Below are 8,295 nucleotides of genomic sequence, written 5' to 3'. Positions count from 1 at the left end.
TAAGCAGTGGATCTCTTCGTACCCAGAAAAAGCCATCCACTGCACCTATGTCAGCTGTATCAAATCGGTCACGCAGCTGCAGCCACCCGGGGCTGCATGCTCATACACAGAAACTATACAGCCCCATCTCCAGCCACCCCCTTCTCAGCTGGTGCACATGTTCCTTTTCCCCAGCCCCTTCCTCCCCCATGTGCACATTCCCCATTGCTAAGGGAGAGATACATTTCTCTTCAGCATCATGCTGACCCCCTTTCTCCTCCCCCCAAGCCCTGAAATTAATTAAATGATGTCACGCTTGATTTTATCTGATTTGGAAGCAATTCATCACCCTTTTGCTGGTTCTATTAGTCCAAGCGATCAGCACATTAATTCATTTGTGAGACTAAGCTCAAGGGTAATTACAGTGAGGAAGCTTAATGCCTAAACGTGTTAATGTCTGTAATCAGAACTATTTTCTCAGTGCGGAACAATTGTTAGACAATTACACTTGGATATGATTGCCCTGGTAGGCAACAGACGCTGTGTCAAGAGGGGAATAGCAGAAGCTTGTTTTGCAAGTAGTGTATTATCAGCAAATTCAACTCTTTGCAGTCTCTCTTTTTCTGGATTCTGCGCAGCTGGCCCCTTCCTCAGGTTTTGCATTATTAAATAAGTTGAAAAGTCATCTCTTTTTCAGGCTGGGTAGTGTGGGGCACAGAGGAAAACAGACTCCTATGCTTTTTTCTGACATAAAATGTCACAGAGTTTTGCTTCTGGTGTCCTGGTTTATGTGCATGGAGAGAAATAATGAATTTAATAGGTGTGTTTTTAATAGGCCTTTGCTTCCCAGTGGACCCAGTATTTTTCTGTTCAACTGTCAGTGCTTTCCAGTCAAAAGATGTCTAGGACCATATGAACTTTACGACTGAGATTCTCCCTTTTTTGCCCGTCTGGAGGACACTGTTGACCTCACGGTGGGGAAGCATCCTGCCAGGGTGATTCTGGATGTATTTTAAAGGAGAAGTAGGTGTTGATTGAGGGGTCAATTATGGGCACAGTGGGACCACACAAGCATAGCAAGGGGGCACAAAATCTTTCTGGGCAAGGTTGTTTCCTCTTGTTCTCTCCCCTTCTGACTGAGCTGTCAGTGCCCTTGTCTGAACAGAAAGCTTCTAGTTTTGTGTCAGTATCCTAAACGTGTCTGTTTCCTTCATGCCTAGCTCCAGAGTGAAGTGAGGAAATACAGAGCCAAATGTACAAAGTTCACCTCTTAATAAAAAGGAACCTGCGCACAGAGTGTCAGGAAATATCCCGTCCGTGTGATCACCCTGCCTAACGCTCAGCGCTAACCCCATGTACACTGCGGAGCACGTATGATATACAGTGGTGACACCTGCTGATACCCAGCTGTGTGGGATGAGCAGGCACACCGTAGACTGCACAGATGCCGTGTTGCAAAGGGATTTCAGGGAAAGATATAGCTCTGGCTCCTGCCTGTGCAGGGTGGGCTGTGGTGGAAACCAGTGCTGCTCGGCCACACAGAGGCTGTTGCAGGAAAAGGACAGGGGCACTGCTAGGGGTAAGGGTCAGGACTGTAGCAGTGAGCATGACGCCACAGGAGAAGCAATCATGCCTGCAGCGTGGATGAAGGGATGATGGAGGCAGCCCAGCACCCGCAGCCCGGTGCTGCTGGTTCAGGCCAATTATGGGACTGCTGATCCCTGCCCGCCTTATCCCTTCCTCCAGCTGGTGCGTGGCAATTGCAGGCAGGTTTTGTTCAGCCTCTTCTGTCCAGATATAGAAGCCTTCTAGAAGTGAGGACGAATCTGCTGCAGTCTCTGTGAGCTGAATGGTGTGTCTGGGCAGAGGGATGGGCAGGAACCCCACAAAGTCATTCTTCTTCCTCCCTGGGCAACCACAGTGACTTCCACTGTGGCCGAGCACACCCAAGCGCTCGTGCTTTTTGGCTGGGGAGAGATTTTATTCCAGCTCAGCCTGGAGGTCCTCCAACACACGAGGCACTGTACCTTGCAGAACTTCTCATTTGGGGTAATGTCCCATACACTGCTGGTCTTGAAAAATGGATTTCTGGGTACTTGAAGAAAAGCCCCTAGCTGTGCTGCATCGGCAGCATCCTCGGAGGCCCCTGGGTTAGTCCTTAGCAGCAGTCCCAGCCTCCTGCCACAAATGAGGCAGGGGAGGAAATGAGTTTACAATGATGTGTTTTGCAGACATGGTGAAGCTTGTGCCAGCGACAATCACAAGAAGAGCTGTCTGCTTGGTTGGTTTCAGAAGGCTGTTTACGCTCAGAAGAAGGTAAGAATAAATCAAAAATGTCATTAATGGTATAGATGAAGAACAAATTATTTCTTTTCCTTAAGAAAGCAATCCTCTCTGGTCTCTAGCTTGACTTGCAAAGGGGCTGTGGCAGTGACCTCCTCCTGTTTCCACACCTGATTTAGCAGGACTGGTATTAGCACCTCCCTGCCTCAAAATTTATGATACAACAAAACCCTGCTGGAGTGCCCCAGTGAGGTCAAAGCTCTCTCTTAACAGCACAAAAGCACGTTCTCCTGGCAGATCTTTGAATATTAATGCTGTCACGAGTTTCCATGAGTTGAAGTGATCTGTGCTGGGTTGATGAGGATTGTAAGATATGAGTGACGTTCCCCTGCTCCTGTGCAGGCAGCAGGCAAAGCCCTGGGGCTGTCGTGGCATGTTGTGCTGCAATATAGGGCGCTCACCTGCTCAGTAGGGACCCTAGCCTGGGAATCAGAAGGTCAGGATGTATTTGTTGGCTCCAGCACTGACTTGCCAACGAAGCTTAGGCAAGGCATCTCCTCCCAACTTTTGCCTGCCTTGTGATTTTAATCCAAAGTCCCTCCGGTCCTTGCTCTGCTGAGGTTGAAAGGACATTAACTCCGTTACTCAGAAAGGCACTGAAGCCTGGGACGGCTGAGCCCATTGTAGCACGCAAGGCCTTCAAATATTCCCTCTGCTGTCCATGTTGCAAGGAGCAGCAGGAGACATAGTTCGTCCATTGTGTTATGGATGTTACTCCTCAGAACCAGTCCCAAGTTACTCTAGATACCATTTGAAACTATGATACTTGAACAATAGCTTCTAAAATATTCACCTACTCCTCCTCTTTTTGTCTTTGTTAAAAGCTATAGAATATTTATAATGTGACAGGAAATATGCTCCATTGTTTCTCCACTATATTTGACTGAAATGAAGCTGCTTCCCTGAACAAAGGTACCCACTTCTGAACAGTTTGCTATTCTGAGCCCTGTTAAATTTGAAGTCTAACTTCTTTTAACTATTCCAGTCTTAGAGAGCCACCTTATAAAGTTCTTCCGCGTCATTAAAGCTTGATGGGGTTTTACCCCATTTCCCAACAGAGATCCAGAACAGTATATGGATTCCAGTGAAATACAAAACACAATCAGTCTGTTGAATCAATTAGGAGATTAATATGTCTGTTCTCTCTCCCACATTTGGTGGTTGGATGTTTTGAGATCCTTTCTGCCCACCTGAATGCAGCCTCCTTCTCCATCGCCTTGCATTAGGTAGGTGCAATGGGATAATAGATGTAGTAAGAAGAAAAAATTAAATTGCCCAGAGGTCTCAGATGCAGAGATCAGATCCCTGTGCTCCCAGTGAAGCCTGCCGAGCCCTACTGTGCCCAGTGAGGCTGGCTGCGGTGCTGGAGTGCAAGGCTCCTGTGCCAGCATGCCCCTGTGGAGGGGGACGTCTCCCAATGCAGCACTGTGGCAGCGCTCTGCAATGCTCTTGTCCCTCTCCATCGCATCCGCAGTGTTAAGGGACCACTGCCTAATGCTCCTCCCACAGAAGTGCTGGGCAGGGAGGTGATGGCCAGGTGAAGACGAGCTGTTGTGTGGGTATGGGTGGCTTGGAGCAGTGAGCTTTTGCTGAGAACAATCTGGTGCATATCACCATGATTCGAGAGGTGAAAACTTGCTGTTGGTGTTGCCACCCTGGTCGAGGTGAAGGCAGAGGCAGACCTCTGCAGCACCTGGGGTGTTGCAGCTTCACAGCCCCAGGTGTTTCAGTCTCTGCACTGCAAAGTAAATAGCTGCCTGTATTGATTTACATTGCAAATGCACAACTATAAGCCGACTGCAAACTCTGCAAATTTGTCTGACTTCAAGACCCACCAGAAGAAAAAAACTCTTTGGTCAGATTTCAGTTCCCCTGCCCCTGGTTATGGCTTACAGAAATGAGGAAAACAGCTTGTTGTGGCCCAGGAATAGTAAAGTCACTGAGACAGAATTCTTTTTTCCTTGTCAAACAGCCATGAGTGCTGGAGGACTCCACCAGCATTGGTACAGAAACACTCTGGGTTAAAAATAGCTGGAGGCCACAAGGCTGCGGGGAGAGCAGTGGCAGCGCTTAGCAGGACACCTGAGGTATCCTCCAGCCACAATGAGCGATCCCTCGCAGCCTCACCTGTATGCACAGTTTGCCCTCCCCAAAGCCACGTTAATGAATCTGTCCCCGTACTGTTGGGTGTGCCATACCAACAGGACTGCTGGGCCTGCACTGTTCCCTGAGGGCAGTGAGCAAATGTGGGTGCGTTGGTGTGGGCAAGCCAGAGCTTGCCAGAGTTAGCTCCTAGTTCTCCTGCTGCGCGTGAGGGCCAGCTCAGACCATCGTCACTGTGCTGTGAACCAGCACTGGAAAATTACTCAGTCATTACCCCTGCATTCCATGCATGATCATTTTGTCCCTTGTGGTTATAAATACGTTCAATCAAAATAAGCATGTTTCACTCTGCTCTGTAAACAATGCAAATGCAATGCAAACATTTCACTGTCTGCTGCTTGGTATTTCTGCATAATCTGGCAATCCTGCACAGGGCAGATAAAACGGTAGAGAAAGAAAGTTCTTGCCTCATTTTTCTCTTCTGGCCAAGACAATACATCTACTAATGGCAAGACATGCAATCTGTCTGCCCCAGATACACAAACATTTCATGCCTATGTCTGGCTAATATCACCTCTGCTGGGGTCTTGGGAGGCTTTGTGGTCCCCGGTTCCTGCTACAACTCCTGGTTCCTGGTTGGAAGCCATCACCACCCCATCAAACACTCTTGATTTTAGCAAATCAGCAAATGCAGACAACCAAGTATTTCTTGAACGGATGGATTCTCCTTTCCTGCTGCCCTGCTCTCTTCCCAGGTCACATGGGCCACATACTGCATAGCATGACAGTCTTTTGGCGTATGGCTTTGCTCATGGGCTAGTGCCTGTGTGTGGCCATTTCCTCAGGCCCTCCTAAAACTCGTTCAGCCAAGCGTATCACCCTGCTGCTGGGCAGCTGTTGCATACCGAGCACATCTTAGAACATGCAAACTTACCTGCCTGCAAACTCGCAGCAGAGAGGAGGCACCCTGGCAGAGACAGGCTGTAGGTTTCTGCTGGATTTCTCCAGGTTGTTGGGGTAGCACATTTGTAAACGATGTTTTACAGACAACAGTGTAGGTGGCGTGGCCTTTGGGTAAGACTGACATCAGTATGCCATGTCAAGTCATATTATGTATTCATTAACTATAGTTTTCCTTGGTTTGGCAGGATTTGGGAATGCCACAACTCCTTTGAAACGTAAAGCAGTGGTGTGGCATTCAGTGCAGCTGTCAGCTGGGGAGCCCAAATGCCATCTGCTATGGTAGAAGGTAGGTAATAGAAAAATGAGACAATTCGTCTGTGCAAAGCTGCTCCCATACATAGCAAAGGAGGTATGAAGGACAGGTTGTTTCCATTCCCAAGTGCTGCTTTGTGCTCCTCAGAGCCATCGGTGCACGGGACTGCTCGCTGCTGACCTGTGCTGTCTGAGTCGGAGCCTGTTACTGGCAGGCAGGATTTCACTGGAGCTCTGTCTGTGATTGCTTTCCCTCTGCTGCGCTGCAGTGCGCGATGCCTTCAGCCATGGTTCAGCTGCCAAGGAAAGCAAGGGGCGGGGGGGGGGAAGTCCTGTGGTCCCCAGCCCCAACAGAACCAGCAAGGTCAGAGGGAGAGAGGCAGAGAAACAAAGAGAGACAGAGGTGCCAAAGCAGCAGGTCACAAAAGAGATCCGTTCGTTTCTCATGCAGAGCAGTAGTTTCTTCATCCCTCCTGCCCTCCCCTGTTCCCATTCCCTCCCTGGTCCTGATCCCTGCCCTGCCAGGAGCACACTTTGGTACAAAGGTCTTAAAAGTGAAGTTCATTTCTATTCTGTGGGAACAAAAGGTTTCCTTTGTTGTAATTCCTCTGTTCAGCTGTGCCCAAGGCCCTTGCGTGGGGCACAGCAACACACGCCCTGTATGTCTTAGACAAAAACAGATTTCTGCGGGGATGGCTGAAAGGAAACCATGACTCGTTCCCTTCTTGCTGCAGTCTTGTTGACTTGCTGGTGCTTTGCAGGATGCAATTCATACAGATTTTCTTTGCATAATAATAGCAAAGGCTTTTCTTGGGGGAAAAAAAGCAGGGGATATGGGGGAGGATTTATCACAGGGACAAACAATGTCTTGCCAGAAACAGTTTATACCGTTTATGCAAAATGAAATTATCACTTTCTGCTTCCCAAACATTGTGTCTCAGTGTTGTAACTCTGATTCAGCATGGTGGAGAGGGTGATGTGAAGGGCTGGCAGCTTGAAGGCCATGTTAAATCCATATTTCACTGCTGGCCCATGACAGGAGAGCAGGGTACAGCAGAAAGAGGACAGCAGCTGGACTTTGCTAAGACCAGCTTGCCGTACATCTTGACTTGGTGTTGGTGTTTGTTTTTTTTTTCAACTTCTTTTTGAAATTATTTAGAAAAAAGTAGGCCTGTGTTAAAGGTCATGATTAACGTGCACTTGCACCTCTTGGACTTCTGCAGCCTGCCTCTGCTGTCTGCGTCTCAGCCTGCTGTCCCGGTGCCTCTTTGGCCCCTTTGGTGGCTTCCAGCATCAGCTGCTGTAGGGGTGTAGGGATAGAAACACACACTTCTACAGGTTTGGTTTTTTTTTTTTCTGGTAAGGAAAGGAGGCTTTTGCAGTTGCACTGGCTGTTAGTAGCCAGTCCTTCTGGAGCGGTGAGCAGGCACAACAGGCTGGAGCCATGGAGCAGGTGTCCTTTTTGGAGGTGCTGGCTGTCCCCTTGAACAAGGACTTTGGCAGGGCTTCAGTGGTTGGGGTTAAACCCAGGAGTGCCCTGCTCTGGTATATGCTTATGGCCTTGCAAAAGTAAGGGGGAAGATGGGTTTGAATGGAGGGTTGCAGACAGCAAGTTTTTGAAGTATAATCATTTAATCTTTTTGGTTTTTTTAATAGTGACAAGAAAGTGGAAAGACTGATACCAGCTCCCTGAGTTGGGCTGCAGGCATGCCAGAGGTCTTCACCCAGCTATCTGTTCCCAACTGTATCATCTCTTGGAGGACATGGAGGCTCCCTGTGGTCTCAGGGCTCTTCCAGGGGTGAGCTGCTCTCACAGGCATTCCCAGCTCTGCCCACACAATTTGCCTTTATCTCCCCTGTCCCTCATCACATCATAACCTCTGTCTTCTGTCATTTTTCTCTGTGGCTGATGAGGCAGTCCAGGTTTTACATGGTGGCCCACAGACTGGGACATCCCCTTGGTGGCTGCAGAGGGCTCAGGCTCAGAAACGGCAGTGCCCAGGTGAGTAAGGAACAAAGGGCTGAGCTCTTTCATGGGTTTGCCTCCTTTCTGGCCAGCCTTCAAAATCAGTTTTGCCCTGGGAAGGAATAAGTTATGTCTGCAGAGTAACAGATTACCTGCTCAGGGCAGACAGGAGGGAGCCAAGCAATGTGCTGGGGCTGCACCAACACTCCAGCATGTCTCCAGGAACCTGACTGCAGGATCTATGTAGGGAGATTAAAAAAGCAACCCCAGAACATCACCACCACCACCACCCAAACCCAAACTCAACCCACCCAAAAAAGCCTCCCCTTGCCCCTACATCCCTCCACCAAATTTTCAAAAGGATCAAGTAATTGTTTCAGTTGGCTTAAGCCAAAATACTCCCAGCTTTTCAGCTGGCAAACATTTAGTGAAGCTATCTTAAAATGTCTTGGGAATACCCGTTTCAGGCTCAGCCTTCCTGTGCAGTGAGAGGACTTGCCAATACAAAGGGCTCGGGCACCAAATCCACCTTTTCAGGTAAGATCCCCATGCACTCCCACTCGCAGCACTGTTCCCAGCACTCTCTTACAATTGCACGTGTCTAGTCCCCTTTTCTCACCCATCCCCACACACGCTACTCCAAGGATGGTCAAAAGCTCGAGCGCTGGGGCATCTCTGGTCTGAGCTCC

General features: G+C 48.9%; 1 long non-coding RNA gene across 1 annotated transcript; it reads left to right on the top strand.

Moving 5' to 3' along the window:
• The first annotated feature begins 2,210 nt into the window (after positions 1–2,210).
• On the top strand, positions 2,211–7,398 carry LOC130153536 (uncharacterized). The gene is made up of 3 exons (XR_008823436.1): positions 2,211–2,295; positions 5,574–5,674; positions 7,297–7,398. It is a non-coding gene; the product is annotated as an uncharacterized LOC130153536 (long non-coding RNA).
• Positions 7,399–8,295: the final 897 nt, after the last annotated feature.

The sequence above is a fragment of the Falco biarmicus genome, chromosome 8 (assembly GCF_023638135.1).
Source record: "Falco biarmicus isolate bFalBia1 chromosome 8, bFalBia1.pri, whole genome shotgun sequence".
Classification (NCBI taxonomy): Eukaryota; Metazoa; Chordata; class Aves; order Falconiformes; family Falconidae; genus Falco; species Falco biarmicus.
Note: the sequence above shows the minus strand (reverse complement) of the source record. Positions and strands in the feature narration are given on the sequence as shown.